Source organism: Phocoena phocoena, chromosome 21 (genome assembly GCF_963924675.1).
Source record: "Phocoena phocoena chromosome 21, mPhoPho1.1, whole genome shotgun sequence".
Lineage (NCBI taxonomy): Eukaryota > Metazoa > Chordata > Mammalia > Artiodactyla > Phocoenidae > Phocoena > Phocoena phocoena.
Genome location: NC_089239.1, coordinates 12,857,426 through 12,875,694, shown reverse-complemented (window position 1 = coordinate 12,875,694; position 18,269 = coordinate 12,857,426). Strand labels below are relative to the sequence as shown.

Here is an 18,269-nt window from a genome sequence, read left to right as displayed (position 1 = left end):
CAAAGAGAGTCATGTACCACAATGTTCATTGCAGCTCTATTTACAATAGCCAGGACATGGAAGCAAACTAAGTGCCCATTGACAGATGAATGGATAAAGAAGATGTGGCACATATATACAGTGGAATATTACTCAGCCATAAAAACAAACAAAACTGAGTTATCTGTACTCAGGTGGATGGACCTAGATTCTGTCATACAGAGTGAAGTAAGCCAGAAAGAGAAAAACGAAGAGCATATGCTAATACATATATATGGAATCTTAAAAAAAAAATGGTTCTGAAGAACCTAGGGACAAGACAGAAATAAAGACGCAGAAGTAGAGAATGGACTTGAGGACATGGGGAGGGGGAAGGGTAAGCTGAGACGAAGTGAAAGAGTAGCACTGACATATATACACTACCAAATGTAAAACATAGCTAGTGGGAAGCAGCCACATAGCACAGGGAGATCAGCTTGGTGCTTTGTGACCACCTAGACGGGTGGGATAGGGAGGTTGGGAGGGAGATACGAGAGAGAGGGGACATGGGGATATATGTATACATATAGCTGATTCACTATTTTTTTGAATTTTATTTATTTCTTTATACAGCAGGTTCTTATTAGTTATCCATTTTATACATATTAGTGTATACATGTCAAGCGCAATCTCCCAATTCATCCCACCACCAACCCCCCCCACCACCACCACTTTCCCCCCTTGGTGTCCACACGTTTGTCCTCTACATCTGTGTCTCTATTTCTGCCCTGCAAACCAGTTCATCTGTAACATTTTTCAAGGTTCCACATATATGAGTTAATATACAACATTTGTTGTTCTCTTTCTGACTTACTTCACTCTGTATGACAGCCTCTAAATCCATCCACATCTCTAAAAATGACCTAATTTCATTCCTTTTTATGGCTGAGTAATATTCCATTGTAGATATGTACCACATCTTCTTTATCCATTCGTCTGTCAATGGGCATTTAGGTTGCTTCCATGACCTGGCTATTGCAAATAGTGCTGCAGTGAACCATTGGGGTGCATGTGTCTTTTTGAATTATGGTTTTCTCTGGGTATATGCCCAGTAGTGGGATTGCTGGGTCATATGGTAGTTCTATTTTTAGTTTTTTAAGGAATCTCCATACTGTTCTCCATAGTGGCTGTATCAATTTACATTCCTACCGAGAGTGCAGGATTCCCTTTTTGCCACACCCTCTCCAGCATTTATTGTTTGTACATTTTCTGATGATGTCCATTCTACCTGATGTGAGGTGATACCTCATTGCACTTTTGATTTGCATTTCTCTAATGATTAGTGATGTTGAGCAGCTTTTCATGTGCTTCTTGGCCATCTGTATGTCTTCTTTGGAGAAATGTCTATTTAGGTCTTCTGCCCATTTTTCAATTGGGTTGCTTTTTTAATATTAAGCTGCATGAGCTGTTTATACTTTGGAGATTAATCGTTTGTCCACTGATTCGTTTGCAAATATTTTCTCCCATTCCGAGGGTTATCTTTTCATCTTGTTTGTAGTTTCCTTTGCTTTGCAAAAGCTTTTAAGTTTCATTAGGTCCCATTTATTTTGTTTTTATTTCATTACCCTAGGAGGTGGATCAAAAGAGATCTTGCTGTGATTTATGTCAAAGAGTGTTCTTCCTATGTTTTCCTCTAAGTTTTATAGTGTCCAGTCTTACATTTAGGTCTCTAATCCATTTTGACTTTATTTTTGTGTACAGTGTTAGGGAGTGTTCTAATTTCATTCTTTTACAGATAGCTGTCCAGTTTTCCCAGCACCACTTATTGAAGAGACTGTTTTTTCTTCTATATCCTTGCCTCCTTTGTCATAGACTAGTTGACCACCGGTGCTTATCTCTGGGCTTTCTATCCTGTTCCATAGATCTATGTTTCTGGTTTTGTGCCAGTACCATATTGTCTTGATTACGGTAGCTTTGTAGTATAGTCTGAAGTCAGGGAGTCTGATTCCTCCAGGTCTGTTTTTTTCCCTCAAGACTGCTTTGGCTATTCGGGTTCTTTTGTGTCTCCATACAAATTTTAAGATTTTTTGTTCTAGGTCTGTAAAAAAAAAAAAAAATGCCACTGGTAATTTGATAGGGATTGCATTGAAATCTGTAGATTGCTTTGGGTAGTATAGTCATTTTCACAATGTTGATTCTTCCAATCCAAGAACATGGTATATCTCTCTGGTGGTATCATCTTTAATTTCTTTCATCAGTGTCTTATTGTTTTCTGCATACAAGTCTTTCATCTTCTTAGGTAGGTTTATTCCTAGGTACTTTATTATTTTTGTTCCAGTGGTAAATGGGAGTGTTTCCTTAATTTCTCTTTCAGAGTTTTCATCATTAGTGTTTAGGAATGCAAGAGATTGCTGTGCATTAATTTTGTAACCTGCTGCTTTACCAGATTCATTGATTAGCTCTAGTAGTGTTCTGGTGGCATGTTTAGGATTCTCTATGTATAGTATCATGTCATCTGCAAACAATGACAGTTTTACTTCTTCTTTTCCAAGTTGGATTCCTTTTATTTCTTTTTCTTCTCTGATTGCTGTGGCTAGGACTTCCACAACTACGTTGAATAAGTGGTGAGAGTGGACATCCTTGTCTTGTTCCTGGTCTTAGAGGAAATGCTTTCAGTTTTTCACAACTGAGAATGATGTTTGCTGTGGGTTTGTCGTATGTGGCCTTTATTATGTTGAGGTAGGTTACCTCTATGCCCACTTTCTGGAGAGTTTTTATCATAAATGGGTGTTGAATTTTGTCAGAAGGTTTTTCTGCATCTATTGAGATGATCATATGGCTTTTATTCTTCAATTTGTTAATATGGTGTATCACATTGATTGATTTGCGTATATTGAAGAATCCTTGCATCCCTGGGATAAATCCTACTTGATCATAGTGTATGATCCTTTTAATGTGTTGTTGGATTCTGTTGGCTAGTATTCTGCTGAGGATTTTTGCTTCTAAGTTCATCAGTGATATTGGTCTGTAATTTTCTTTTTTTGTAGTATCTTTGTCTGCTTTTGGTATCAGGGTGATGGTGGCCTCATAGAATGAGTTTGGGAGTGTTCCTTCCTCTGCAATTTTTTGGAAGAGTTTGAGAAGGATGGGTGTTAGCTCTTCTCTAAATGTCTGAAAGAATTCACCTGTGAAGCCATCTGGTCCTGGACTTGTTTGTTGGAAGATTTTTAATCACAGTGTCAATTTCATTACTTGTGATTGGTCTGTTGATATTTTGTTTCTTCCTGGTTCAGTCTTGGAAGGTTATACCTTTCTAAGAATTTGTCAATTTCTTCCAGGTTGTCCATTTTATTGGCATAGAGTTGCTTGTAGTAGTCTCTTAGGATGCTTTGTATTTCTGTATGTCTGTTGTAACTTCTTTTTCATTTCTAATTCTATTGAATTGAGTCCTCGCCCTCTTTTTCTTCATGAGTCTGGCTAATGGTTTATCAATTTTGTTTATCTTCTCAAAGAACCAGGTTTTAGTTTTATTTATCTTTGCTATTGTTTTCTTTGTTTCTATTTCATTTATTTCTGGTCTGATCTTTATGATTTCTTTCCCTCTCCTAACTTTGGGTTTTGTTTGTTCTTCTTTCTCTAGTTCCTTTATGTGTAAGGTTAGAATGTTTGAGATTTTTCTTGTTTCTTGAGGTAGGCTTGTATTGCTATAAACTTCCCTCTTAGAACTGCTTTTGCTGCATCCCATAGGTTTTGGATCGTCCTGTTTTCACTGTCATTTGTCTCTAGGTATTTTTTGATTTTCTCTTTGATTTCTTCAGTGATCTCTTGGTTATTAACGTATTGTTAAGCCTCCATGTGATTGTGTTTTTTACATTTTTTTCCCTGTAATTCATTTCTAATCTCATAGTGTTGTAGTCAGAAAAGATGCTTGATATGATTTCAATTTTCTTAAATTGACTGAGGCTTGATTTGTGACCCAAGATGTGATCTATCCTGGAGAATGTTCCATGAGAACTTGAGGAGAAAGTGTATTCTGCTGTTTTTGGATGGAATGTCGTATAAATATCAATTATATCTATCTGGTCTATTGTGTCATTTAAAGCTTCTGTTTTCTTATTACTTTTCTGTTTGAATGATCCGTTCATTGGTGTAAGTAAGGTGTTAAAGTCCCCCACTATTACTGTGTCACTGTTGATTTCCTCTTTTATAGCTGTTAGCAGTTGCCTTATGTATCGCTCCTATGTTGGGTTCATATATATTTATAATTGTTATATCTTCTTCTTGGATTGACCCCTTGATCATTATGTAGTGTCCTTCCTTGTCTCTTGTAACATTCTTTAAAGTCTATTTTATCTGATATAAGTATTGCTACTCCAGCTTTCTTTTGATTTCTATTTGCATGGAATATCTTTTTCCATTCCCTCACTTTCAGTCTGTATGTGTCCCTAGGTCTGAAGTGGGTCTCATATATGGGTCTTGCTTTTGTATCCATTCAGTGAGCCTGTGTCTTTTGGTTGGAGCATTTAATCCATTCACGTTTAAGGTAATCATCGGTATGTATGTTCCTATTACCATTTTCTTAGTTGTTACGGGTTTGTTTTTGTAGGTCCTTTTCTTCCCTTGTCTTTCTCACTTAAGAGAAGTTCCTTTAGCATTTGCTGTAGAGCTGGTTTGGTGGTGCTGAATTCTCTTAGCTTTTGCTTGTCTGTAAAGCTTTCGATTTTGTCGAATCTGAATGAGATCCTTGCCAGGTAGAGTAATCTTGGTTGTAGGTTCTTCCTTTTCATCACTTTATCATGCCACTCCCTTCTGGCTTGTAGAGTTTCTGCTGAGAACTCAACTGTTAACGTTATGGGAGTTCCCTTGTACATTATTTGTCGTTTTTCCCTTGTAGCTTTCAATAATTTTTGTCTTTAATTTTTGTCAATTTGATTACTATGTGTCTCGGCGTGTTTCTCCTTGGGTTTCTACTGCCTGGGCCTCTCTGCGCTTCCTGGACTTGGGTGGCTATTTCATTTCCCATGTTAGGGAAGTGTTCGACTATAATCTCTTCAAATATTTTCTCAGGTCCTTTCTCTCTTCTCCTTCTGGGACCCCTATAATGCGAATGCTGTTGCATTTAATGTTGTCCCAAAGGTCTCTCAGGCTGTCTTCTTTTCATTCTTTTTTCTTTATCCTGTTCCACGCCAGTGAATTCCACCATTCTGTCTTCCAGGTCACTTATCCATTCTTCTGCTATTGATTCCTTCTCGTGTATTTTTCATTTCAGGTATTGTACTGGTCATCTTTGTTTGTTCTTTAATTCTTCTAGGTGTTTGTTTTGTTGTTTTTTTGGTATGAGGGCCTCTCACTGCTGTGGCCTCTCCCGTTCAGAGCACAGGCTCCGGACACGCAGGCTCAGTGGCCACGAGTCACGGGTCCAGCCGCTCCATGGCATGTGGGATCTTCCCAGACTGGGGCAAAAACCCACGTCCCCTGCATCGGCAGGCAGACTCTCAACCATTGTGCCACCAGGGAAGCCCTGTTCTTTAATTCTTCTAGGTCTTTGTTAAACATTTCTTGCAACTTCTTGATCTTTGCCTCCACTCTTTTTCCAAGGTCCTGGATCATCTTCACTATCATTATTCTGAATTCTTTTTCTGGAAGGTTTCCTATCTCCACTTCATTTAGTTGTTTTTCTGGGGGTTTATCTTGTTCCTTCATCTGGTACATAGCCCTCTGCCTTTTCATCTTGTTTATCTTTCTGTGAATGTGGTTTTTGTTCCACAGGATGCAGGATTATAGTTCTTCTTGCTTCTGCTGTCTGCCCTCCTGATTCACTTTGTTATACAGCAGCAACTAACACAACAATGTAAAGCAATTATACTCCAATAAAGATGTTAAAAAAATAAATAAAAAATAAACAAATGAGACCTAATTAAACTTAAAAGATTTTGTACAGCCAAGGAAACCACTGACAAAATGAAAAGACAACATACCAAGTGGGAGAAAATACTTGCAAATAATATGACAGATAAGGGGTTAACATCCAAAATATATAAATGGTTCATACAACTCTATCAACTCAATATCAAAAAAATAAACAACCTGATTAAAAAATGACCAGAAGCTTGAATAGACATTTTTCCAAAGAAGACATACAGGTGGCCAACAGGCACATGAAAAGATGCTCAACATCTCTAATCGTCAGGAAAATACAATAAGACATAACCTCACACCTGTCAGAATGGCTGTCATCAAAAGATGACGAATAACAAATGTTGTTAAGGATATGGAGAAAAGGGAACCCTTGTACAGTGTTTGTGAGAATGTAACTTGGCACAGCCGCTAAGGAAAACAGTACGGAGGTTCCTCAAAAAACTAAAAATATGACTACCATGTGACCCAACAATTCCACTCCTGGGTGTATATCCAAAGAAAATGAAACACTAATTCAAAAAGATATGTGCACCCCGATAGTCACAGCAGCACTATTTACAACAGCCAAGATATGGAAGCAACCTAAGTGTCCATCAGCAGATGAATAAAGAAGATGTGGTACATATATACAATGGAATACTACTCAGCCATAAAAAGAATGAAATAATGCCATTTGCAACCACATGGATGGACCTGGAGGGTATTGTGCTAAATGAAGTAAGACAAAGAGAAAGATAAAGACTGTATGATATCACTTATATGTGAAATCTAAAACAATAAAACGAATGAATATAAGAAACAGACCCACAGATATAGCAAGCAAACTAGTGGTTACCAGTGGGGGGAGGGAAGAGGAGAAGGGCAAGTTGCGGGGATGGGATTAAGAGATACAAAAACTACTACATATAAAATAGGTAAGCAACAAGGGTATGTTGTGTAGCACAGAAAAAAAATTCTATAATAACAAAATTTTTTTAGGGCTTCCCTGGTGGTGCAGTGGTTGAGAGTCCGCCTGCCGATGCAGGGGACACGGGTTCGTGCCCCGGTCCAGGAGGATCCCACATGCTGTGGAGCGGTGAGCCCATAAGCCATGGCTGCTGAGCCTGTGCGTCCGGAGCCTGTGCTCCGCAACGGGAGAGGTCACAACAGTGAGAGGCCCGCGTACCACAAAAAAAAAAAAGAAAAAAATTTTTTAATAGGTAAAGAATTTAATGAGACATTTCTCAAAAGATAATATACATGTATAACTGAATCACTTTGCTGTACACCTGAAACTAACACAACAGGGTAAATCAACTATTCTCCAATATATAAATAAACATTTTTTTAATAAATAAAAATTTAAAAAATAAAACAAGACAACATACAAATGGCCATTAAGCAAAAAGATGCTCATCATTAGAGAAATGTAAATCAAAACTATGATAAGATACCATTTCACACCCAGTACGACAGCTAAAATCAGTGTTGGCAATGATGTGGAGAAATTGGAACCCTCACGCACTGCTGCTGGGAATGTAAAATGATGTAGCCACTTTGCAAAATAGTATGGCAATTGCTCAAAAGTTAGCCATTGGAATTACCATATTATCCAGCAATTCCACTCCCAGGTATGTACTTAAGAGAAATGAAAAATTATTTCCACACAAAAACTTGTACATGAACGTTCATAGTACCATTATTCACAATGGCCAAAAAGTAGAAACAGCTCAAATGCCCATCAACTGATGAATGGATGAATAAAATGTTGTATATCCATAATGTAATGTCCTTTTTTAATGTACGCATTTAATGCTCTATTTCCCTTTAAGCACTGCTGCAGCTGCATCCCATGAATTTTGATATCTTGTGCTTTCACTTTCATTTAATTCAACATACTTTTTTACTTCCCTTGTGATTTCCTCCTTGAACCACGAGTTATTTAAGAGTGTTATTTAATTTCCAAATACTTTGGAGCATTTCCAAATATATCTCTGATTTCTAGTCTAATTCCATTATGATCCAAACACATCTTTTATATGCTTTCAATTCTTTTAAATTCATTAAGGTTTTGTGGCCTAGAATATCATCTGTCTTGGTGAATATCCCATGTACAATGGAAAACATGTATTCTATTTTTGGGTAGTCTTGTTTTACAAATGTCAATGAGGTCAAGTTGGTTGATAGTATTGTTTAAGACTTTCATATCCTTACTAATTTTCCATCTATTTGTTCAATCGATTACTGAGAGAGGAGTGCTGTGAAATTCAATCTTAATTGTGGGTTTGTCTATTTATCCTTTCAGTTATAGCTGTATTTTTAATAAATTTATTTACTTATTTTGGCTGTGCCAGGTCTTAGCTGCAGCACGTAGGATCTTTAGTTGCGGCATGCATGCGAGACTTAGTTCCCTGACCAGGGATCGAACCTGGGTCCCCGCCATTGGGAGTGCGGAGTCTCACCCACTGAACTACCAGGGAAGTCCTGTATCTATTTTTAACTCATGTACTTTAAAGCTCTGTTGTTAAATATACGCATATTTAGGACTATTATATATCTTTGGAGAAGTGAACCCTTTATCATTATGTAATATTCCTCTTTATTCTTCGTAATTTTCTCTGTTCTGAAGACTACTTTGCCTGATACTAATACTCTAGCTTTCTTTTGATTAGTGTTTGCAGGATTCATCATTTTATATCCTTTTACTTTTTTTTTTTTTTTGGTGGTACGCGGGCCTCTCACTTTTGTGGCCTCTCCTGTTGCGGAGCACAGGCTCTGGACGTGCAGGCTCAGCGGCCATGGCTCATGGGCCCAGCCGCTCCACGGCATGTGGGATCCTCCCAGGCCGGGGCACAAACCCGCGTCCCCCGCATCAGCAGGCGGACTCTCAACCACTGCGCCACCAGGGAAGTCCTATCCTTCTACTTTTAACCCACGTTTTTACAAAGTTTCTCATAGACAGCGTATACTATGGTCTTGCATTTGCATCCAATCTGAAAATTTGTCTTAGTATGTTTAGGCAATTTACATCTATCTCAATTAGTATGTTTAGATGATTTTACAGTGAAAAGTATGTTATATGATTTTGTATGTTTAGACAGATGAAAATTTTAGTATGTTTAGATGATTTACATTTAACATAATTATCACTTAATGTGGTTGGAATAAAATCTATCATCTTGCTCACTGTTTCTAAGTTTTGTCTCCTCTCTTTTTCCTTCTGTTCCTGTGTTCATCTGGATTAACTAAATATATTTTTATGATTCCATTTTCTATTATTGTCTTATTACTTATAGTTTTATTTATGGAGCTATATATAATTGATACATAACACTGTATTAATTTCAGATGTATAGCATAATGATTTGATACATGTATATATTGTGAAGAGATTACCACAGTAAGTTCAGTTAACATAAATCGCCTCACATAGTCATAATCCCTTTTCTTGTGATGAGAACCTACTCTCTTAGCAGCTTTCAACTATACAATATAGTACTGTTAACTATACTTTTTCTTTTTAATGGTTTCAGTGGTTGTCCTAGGGTTTACAATACACATCTTTAGCTAACCAGAGCCTAACTTCAAGTAAATTATACCAGATCATATGTAAAGATGCTATAATAGTATATTCCCTCCTCACCTTTGAGCTACTGTCATAAATTTTACTTTTTTTTTTTTTTGCTGTACGTGGGCCTCTCACTGTTGTGGCCTCTCCCGTTGCGGAGCACAGGCTTCGGACGCGCAGGCTTAGCGGCCATGGCTCAAGCGCCCAGCCGCTCCGCGGCATGTGGGATCCTCCCGGCCAGGGCACGAACCCGCATCCCCTGCATCAGCAGGCGGACTCTCAACCACTGCACCACCAGGGAAGCCCATAAATGTTACTTTTACATATGCTCTAAACACAAATTCATGTCTAATATTTCTGCATTATAGTCAGCTATCTTTCAGAGTGATTAAAAATCTTTAATTAAAAATTTTAATTAGGGCTTCCCTGGTGGCGCAGTGGTTGAGAGTCCGCCTGCCGATTCAGGGGACACGGGTTAGTGCCCCGGTCTGGGAAGATCCCACATGCCGCGGAGCGGCTGGGCCCGTGAGCCATGGCCGCTGAGCCTGCGCGTCCGGAGCCTGTCCTCCGCAACGGGAGAGGCCACAACAGTGAGAGGCCCGCGTAACGCATAAAAAAAAAAAAAAAAAAAAAAATTTTAATTAGACAAATGAATTTTATATTTACTTTCATTTATTCCATTACAACACACTTACTTTCTTGTATAGATCCAACTTTCTGTCTAGTATCACATACCCTCTGCCTTAAGAACTTCCTTAAGGGATTTCTGATAATGCAGGTCTGATGACAGCGAATTCTCTCAGTTTCTGTGATACTGAGAGAATATTCCTCTGAGAGAATATTTATCCTTCGTTTTTTAAAGATTACTTTTGCTGGGTACAGAATTCTGTATTGAAAACTTCTTCCCTTTTAGTGCTTTAAAGATGTCACTGCACTGTGTTTTGGTTTGCACAGGGTCAAATGACAAGTCTGCTGTAATTCTTTTTTCCTCTGTAATGAGCTTTTTCCTCTACTTCAATATTTTCTCTTCTTCAGTTTTTGGCAGTTTGAAAATGATATGCTTAGGTGTTTTTTCTGTCATTTGTTTCTTTTGGGGGATTATCTCGCCTCATGTTCTCTGAGCTTCCTGGACCTCTGATTTGGTGTTTATCATTAATTACTCGTTATAATCATTAATTATCATTATAATTAATAATACTTAGTCATTATTTCTTCTCTCCCATTCTCTTTCTCTTCTCCTTCTGAGATTTTAATTAGAAATTCAGACCATTTGATGTCATCTCACAGCTCCTGGAGACTCTGCTGCATTTCTTCACATTTGTCTCTGCATTTCAGTTTAATCTGTACTGGCCTATCTTGCAGTTTACAGATTCTTTCCTTGGTTATGCCAAGTTGACTAATGAGCTTTCTTGTCTCTGTTACTGTGCTTTTCATTTCTAGAATTTTCATTTGATTTGCTTATAATGTCTATCTCTCTGATGAAATGTCCTTCCTAATCATGCACGCTGTCTGCCTTTTCTACTGGAGGCCTTAACATATCAACCAGTGTTATTTTAAATTCCATGTCTGACAGTTGCAATATCTGTGCCCTAAGAATCTGGTTCTGTAAATTCCCTTGTCTCAAAAGTGCTTTGCTTTTCCTTGCTTCTTTCTATGCCTCATAATTTTTCTGAAAGCAGGATATCCTCTGTAGGACAGCTGAGACTGAGGTAAATAGTTTCTGTGCTGGGAATGGGCACGCCTTTCCTTCTTCTAGGCCTTCAGCGCGTGGAGGTAGAGGCATTCTATTGTCAGAATGTGAACTTGGTTTGGAGTCTGCTGCTGCTATGGTTACCCACAGTGCACCACAGGCTCCAAATACCTCTAGCCATACCTAAGGGTGTTTAGGGTAGAGCCTGCTTCGCCAGAGGCTTTTCCTCAGTGTCCGCTCAACCTGCGCTTCGAGGTCTTCCCTACGCTGCACCCTGGATGGTCTGTCAGCCTCCGCGCTCCTGCGACTCTCACGGAATTCCACTGCTACCTGTCACTCCAAATCCGTCAGCCCGTGTGGGGGTGGGTGGGAGTTCTCTGATATTCCGATTAAGCCTCAGCTTTATTTAGACAAGCCCTATGTTCCGAGGTGTCTGGGGGTAGCCTTCTCAGTGCTCCTGCCCTGCCCCCTCTGCCAAGGTTCTGGGCCCAGCATACATTCCTCCCTTCCCCCAGGTAGAGGGTTTTTCTTTCTTTTCTTCTCACAGGAGTTGAAGGCTTCTGTCTCATAGGAGACAGGGAGGAAGGAGAAGTCAGATAGGGCTTCATGTCTTTTCGGAAGCGTCTACTGTTCCCCTCCTCCAGACCTGCCCTATAATGCCAGTTCCCCCGACCCTGGCCTCTGCTTTGTAAGCAGCGAGGGCAGTCTGCGGAGAACAGCCTGTGAGTGGGTGCGAACTCTCATGTGTCTGTGGCCCCCAGGGGTTCTATACTCGCTTGCTAGTCCACACTAAGCGTTTAGCAGGTCATTAAACATTTTAACTGAATTCTTCTGAGCAGTGGTCATGTTCCCTGTGCCAGGTAAACAAGTGTTTCCATCCCACCTTTTTCTTGGAAGTGCCTGCCTTTCCTTCCATTTCAGGTTAGGTGGTTGCCCTGCAACCTCAGCTCTCTGATGGAGTCAAGAAAACTGCAACTTTGCAGCTGCCCAGGGTTTGCTGTTGCTGCAAGAGTGGGAACAGTGCTCTCTCCAGCTTTCTCTAAGTGAAAGCTACAAGCCCCCAACTATCTACTTCTTAGCCAAGCTTTGAGAACAATGTGACTAACATGGCTAGCTCTGCTCACATCAGGCATGTATGAGAGAAAATATCTTCAGGTCAAACTTCCACGTCAGCAACAAAAACATCTAATCCCAAAAAGGCATACAAATTATCTTAAAATGTACACCGTATCAGGGAATTTACATGTCAGATTTACATAGCTGCTGAAGGAATTATGTCACACACAATAGTTCTGACGTTTTAAATATGACATTAAATTCTAACTATCAACGTGTAAAAATTGTACTCACTATTTAGAATAAGTAATACATGATATAACTGTATAACAACTATACTGTGTACTTCTCTCTGTATAAGAAAAAGGTAAGGAGAAAAAAATACATGTAATAAAAACACCTTTCATTCAGTGTTAAACTTCACTCAGTTCACTTCTTACCAAACCTCTGTGTTAGCAGCATTGCAAAATTTCAGCTCCTTGAAGACTGAAACTGCTTTCACTTTGTACCTGATGTGTACAGAGCTTATATACCTCAGGCCACTTACGACACAATGACAGAGGCAATATGACAGGAATGGTCTGGAAAGCCAGTCTGTGTTACTGTACCACCAGAAAGAATATACAACACTATACATTTTCATAGTACAGTGGAATTGAAAGGACATTAAAACAAAATTTAACTACCTCCTTTTGCTAAAAGAAGTATCACTTGAGCTGTATTCAGACGAAAATACCTGAATAAAAACTCTTCAATGTCTTTGTTTCAATGAAACATTTCTACTTTAATCCATGGCTTTCCTTAGCTCAATGCTGTTGCAGTACTTAAATAATACATCTATTGTGTAAATGTATTACAGCTGCATAAATACTTAAGATGAACACTGGAAGGCAGGGCCTAATTTTAGAAACAGGATCTCACAAGATCCCAAATTTAATTACTTGTTAATGTTTGTAGGGACAGAAAATGCTCAGATTTTCTGACAGAGGTACAAAGAGAAATTAACTGGTGTAAATTTTATAAAAATCACGGCAAGAAAATATAAATTAAAATCAAGATAATCTGTATTTTCTGTGAGGCCAGCAAAGTCAACTAAAAACATCTAGTGAGGGTAAAGAAATGGATACCTTCGCATATAAATTGGTCCCAAAAATTGGTGCAAACTTTAGGATGGGCATTAGGCAGGCTACTGAAATTTTTTTCAAACATGCCTTATCTTTTGACCCACCAATTATACTTTAAGAAAACTACAATAAGGAGATAACCAAGCAAGTGTACATATATTTATGTGCAAGGACTGAGCATTATTTATAATAGCATATAGCAAAAAAATAAAGCAAACACTAAGCTTCTCTTTGTGGAGCATTAAGAAAAAGTGTTTTAAAGTATGTCCCTATCTGGAATACCACACAGCTATTAAAAAATGACCTAAAACAGCATCAGGGCCCCAGGGGAGTAGCTACTGGGAGGAGTCCTAGATTCTAAGGATAAAGCTGAAATCGCTGAAGCTTCCAGGCAGAAAAGAACAAGTTACCGGCAATGGGGGGACAGTCAGATTGTTATCGGACTTCATACAGAAACACCACCTAACAGTATGTCACTGCCACACATCAGCACTCCGACTGAACTGACTCTGCTTCTCTGCTACCCGTCTAACCAACTGCAGAACCACAGATCCACTGAGTTAATAACCAGATAGTGGAATAAAGTAACCAGATAAGTAAGATTAAAACACCTAATATTTTGGTACTATTTTATATTTTTAATGTTACTAATAATAGTTAACCTGCTGATACTATTATTCTTACTATGTGCCAGGTTCCGTTCCAAGCTCTAAGCATTTTTACTTATATTAGCTCATTTAATCCCCATAAGGACCACTGAAGTACAGATATCACTATTCCTATTTTATAGCTGAGGAATCTCAGACAGAGAGGGGTTAAGTATTACTAGGCAGTATCTTGCCTAAGCTAGTAAGGAGCAGAGCCAAGAGTTAAACCTACAGATCAACTACTCAGACCATCCTCTTGACCACTGCATTTATACTGCCTCTAATGAATAAGATTCTGATTTAAGAAAATAAATACCTCTGAAATAAAACACATACCCAAGTCCAACTACTCTGGGTTCACTTACCTATTTAATTCTTTTTAATTACTACACAATAGACTTTCTCCTTACTTATGCTATATCTCATTTTTGGACATTTGCTTCTATCACAGATAGAATGAAGGGTGAATCTTCAGTGTGACTGAAAGCTTGCCCACTCAACATTTCCTCTCTATAGCTAAGACTGCCACCTAGTGAGCTAAAACAAATAACTTGATCAGCGTAATTATTTTGAGAAATAAAATACAAAAAAAGACAAACAGGTGGACAGTGAGAAAGACAAATGTTAAGATATGCATCTGTGGGCTTGCCTGGTGGCGCAGTGGTTAAGAATCCGCCTGCCAATGCAGGGGACACGGGTCAAGCCCTGGTCCAGGAAAATCCCACAGGCCGCGGAGCAACTAAGTCCGCGCGCCACAACTACTGAGCCTGCGCTCTAGGCCCCGCGAGCCACAACAACTGAGCACGCAAGCCACAACAACTGAGCACGCAAGCCTAGAGCCCGTGCTCTGCAACAAGAGAAGCCACCGCAGTGAGAAGCCTGCACACCACAATGAAGAGTATCCCCCGCTCGCCACAACTAGAGAAAGCCCATGTGCAGCAACAAAGACCCAACACAGCCATAAATAAATAAATAAATTTATATATATATAAAAAGATGTGTATCTGTTTTCAACAGGTTTTCTCTGGAAACACATAATTTAAATCATTAACAAAAAACCTCCGTTTTTAAAATTAGTGACTTACGCAATACCGACACTTTCAACTAAAAGAACAGCATCTTACCCCTGAGGTTCCTGTGGGTGGCTGTGAGCCCCAGGGTCTCCACAGCACTGTATGAACACCACAGTGACATGCTGTACCATATGCGTACCCATGTCGTTCCACCCTCCGCCTGCGCTCAAGGACAGAAATCTCATTCACTTTGCTATCCCTCATATCACTGAATGTGCTGAATGAAGGAACGCAGGAAAAGAAGCTTGAAGACAACATATCGTAATATTTCTGTTTTATAAACATAAACTGTACCTTTAACATAACTCTCAACCTGGGCAATTCTGCTCCCCAGGGAATTTTTGGTAATGTCTGGATACATCTTTGGGTGTCACACTGTGGGGAAAGGGATGCTAATGGCATCTAAAGCAGCGAGGGATACTGCTAATCATCCCAAAATGCACTGCGACAACCCTATCAAAAAAAATTATCCCGCTCCAAATATCAATCCTGCCAAGGTTGAAAAACCCTGCATCCTCCCAACTATCCTTATTAGAAAGTATACAGATTAATGATAAATACCAACTTATAATAAACTGAGCCTAGAACCCAATTCTGTTTTATGTATATAAACAAAGTATTTCTTATACTGGTTTAATACACACTTGATTTTCTAAGAATATAAAGTGTATAATGTATATGAATACAGTATGATTAACCTTTGTAATCACAGAAAAGCTACACCTTTTATTTTTTAGAACTTTACCAAGAATTCTTTATCACTTAAGGAAAACACCAATTATGGTATATAAGTTGCGAATGAATCACACCTTCATTAGTTCACTTGTAGCTATCACATTCAATGGTAATTCTATATAAAAATGTAAACAGCTATTTCATTTATATTCCATTTATATCTGAGTATGTATAATGTGCTTCAACAATTACAAATATCGAAATAAATTTTAAAAATATAAATCTGCACTTCTCTTTTTATGAATCCAGCATACACCCATACCAAACCCTGAGAAAGCACACAAAAAAAGGCAAAAATCCTTAAATACATTAGTAAAAGGAATGCAGAAATACAGGCGCCAAAGAAGGGTTATTCTAGGACTAAAAGGATGGTTCAATATTGAGAAATCTAGTAATGTATTTCACCAATAGCAGTAAAGATCTTTAAAAGATGCAAAAATAATTTGTTTACCTTCCCAGTATTTTCCTGATTTATATGGCTGTTTCATTAACATAAAAAATACATATACATACATCCACCGTATCAGGTCTGTAAGGATATTTGCTGCAGCAATGTTAAGTGTTTAAAAATCCATGCATCAGAGACACCTATAAAACAGAATACTAAATAGCCACACAGGACGACTTCCCCTGTGGTCCAGTGGGTAAGACTCTGCGGTCCCAATGCAGCGTGCCCAGGTTTGATCCCTGATCAGGGAATGAGATTCCCCAGGCATGCCGCAACTAAAGATCCCGCATGCTGCAACTAAGAAGTCCACATGCCGCAACTAAAGATCCCGCATGCTGCATCTAAGAAGTCCACATGCCACAACAAACATCCCATGTGCCGCAACTAAGACTGGCACAACCAAAATAAATAAATAAACAATAAAATAAATAATATCCTAAAAATAAATAGCCACACAGCATCACTGAATACCTGTAGTATACAGAAAGTAAACTAGAGAAATAAACACTAAACTATTTACAGCACTTATTTCTAGATGTGTGGGATTTTACTAAAAAGCATATATGATTACTTTTATAATCTGAGGTGCAAAAAGTGAAAATCCTCATTTTGTCTTTATAGCCAAGTAATGAGGAGATGGGAGGAGTTTAAGCCTTGCGAAAGGCCATATAACATGGCAAATGAAATCAGGTAATACTAAGGAACAGAACTGTAGGTAAAAAATACACAAACAGGGGCTTCCCTGGTGGCGCAGTGCTTGAGAGTCCGCCGGCCAATGCAGGGGACACGGGTTCGTGCCCTGGTCCGGGAAGATCCCACATGCCACAGAGTGGCTGGGCCCGTGAGCCATGGCCGCTGAGCCTGCGCGTCCAGAGCCTGCGCTCCGCAACGGGAGAGGCCACAGCAGTGAGAGGCCCGTGTACCGCAAAAAAAATAAAAAAAAAACAGGAAAACACTGACCAAAGTTAAAACAATAGTATCCACAGAAAGCACACACAAGGCACACAAAAATCACAATGGCTTAGTGTAAGGAGTACTATGAGGGTTACTGCTAAATCCAAGTGTGCTCCTAAAATCTCTCCAATGAAATACCATCAAGAAATCCTACAGTTTCATGCTACTCTTACAGAGCTACTGCAATCTCTCTCATATCAAACACTTGCCTCAATTTAAACATCTGCTTCCAGAACAGATATGCTACACTATGCTGCCATCTACAGAACAGACTTAATACTAAAAATTCCCACTGAGAAGGTTTACGTTGTTGAAAGTGCCAAGATAAATGAAAGAGAAACTAAAAATAGTGATGTACTATATTGGGAAGTAGAAAAGAGAGATACGTGTTGGAATCAGAGAGATGATAAAGAATAAGTCATTAGACGATGTTTCAAGTTAAAAAAAATAACAGTATGAGCATATTATTTAGCAAGATGGGAAAAACCACCAGAAGAATCTAAAATAAAACCAGTTAAGTTACTTGCCAGAAAAAAAAGGGACTGGAACTAGAGAAAGGAAAAGCACATCTGCTGTTTATTGTAAGATCTTCCTTACTATTTGAACATGTGATACTTGTGATAAGTTTTTTTTTAATACTGTGAAAATCTTCTTCAAATGGATTAACTATGCTTAAGAATAAAGGAATCGGTTGTTTCTTTGTTTAAACTCAGAAGGACTTAAAAATCAAGTTTTTAAAAGGAAGAAATCAATTTGACAATTATAAAAGTTTACATAACACCAAAATTCCAAGTAAAAGAGACTCAGGCAATACAAACACTGCTCAGCCAAATCTTTCTTAAATGAGCACCTATCATTACAATGTACAGAAGGAGCTGACTACTATCTTGTTTACATATAGGAAGCTTACTTTATTAGAAATGGCATTATAGAAGAGCCGGAATACTTTGCAAATTCCATTTAATTAACAAACATTTATCAAGAACCAACTATATATCAATACAAGGTATTCTGGATGAAGATTTTCCCAAAAATACAATATTCTATTTCCTACAAAAAATCATGGTCATCTAAGTAACCTTAGGTTGACGAAACTACAGCACCACAAGCCTGATTAT

At 38.6% G+C, this 18,269-nt stretch overlaps 1 protein-coding gene across 1 annotated transcript in view; it reads right to left on the bottom strand.

Moving 5' to 3' along the window:
* GTF2E2 (general transcription factor IIE subunit 2) overlaps positions 1 to 18,269 on the bottom strand; it is a 63,531-nt gene that overhangs the window by 11,802 nt on the left and 33,460 nt on the right. The gene's annotated exons all lie outside the window — the stretch shown is intronic.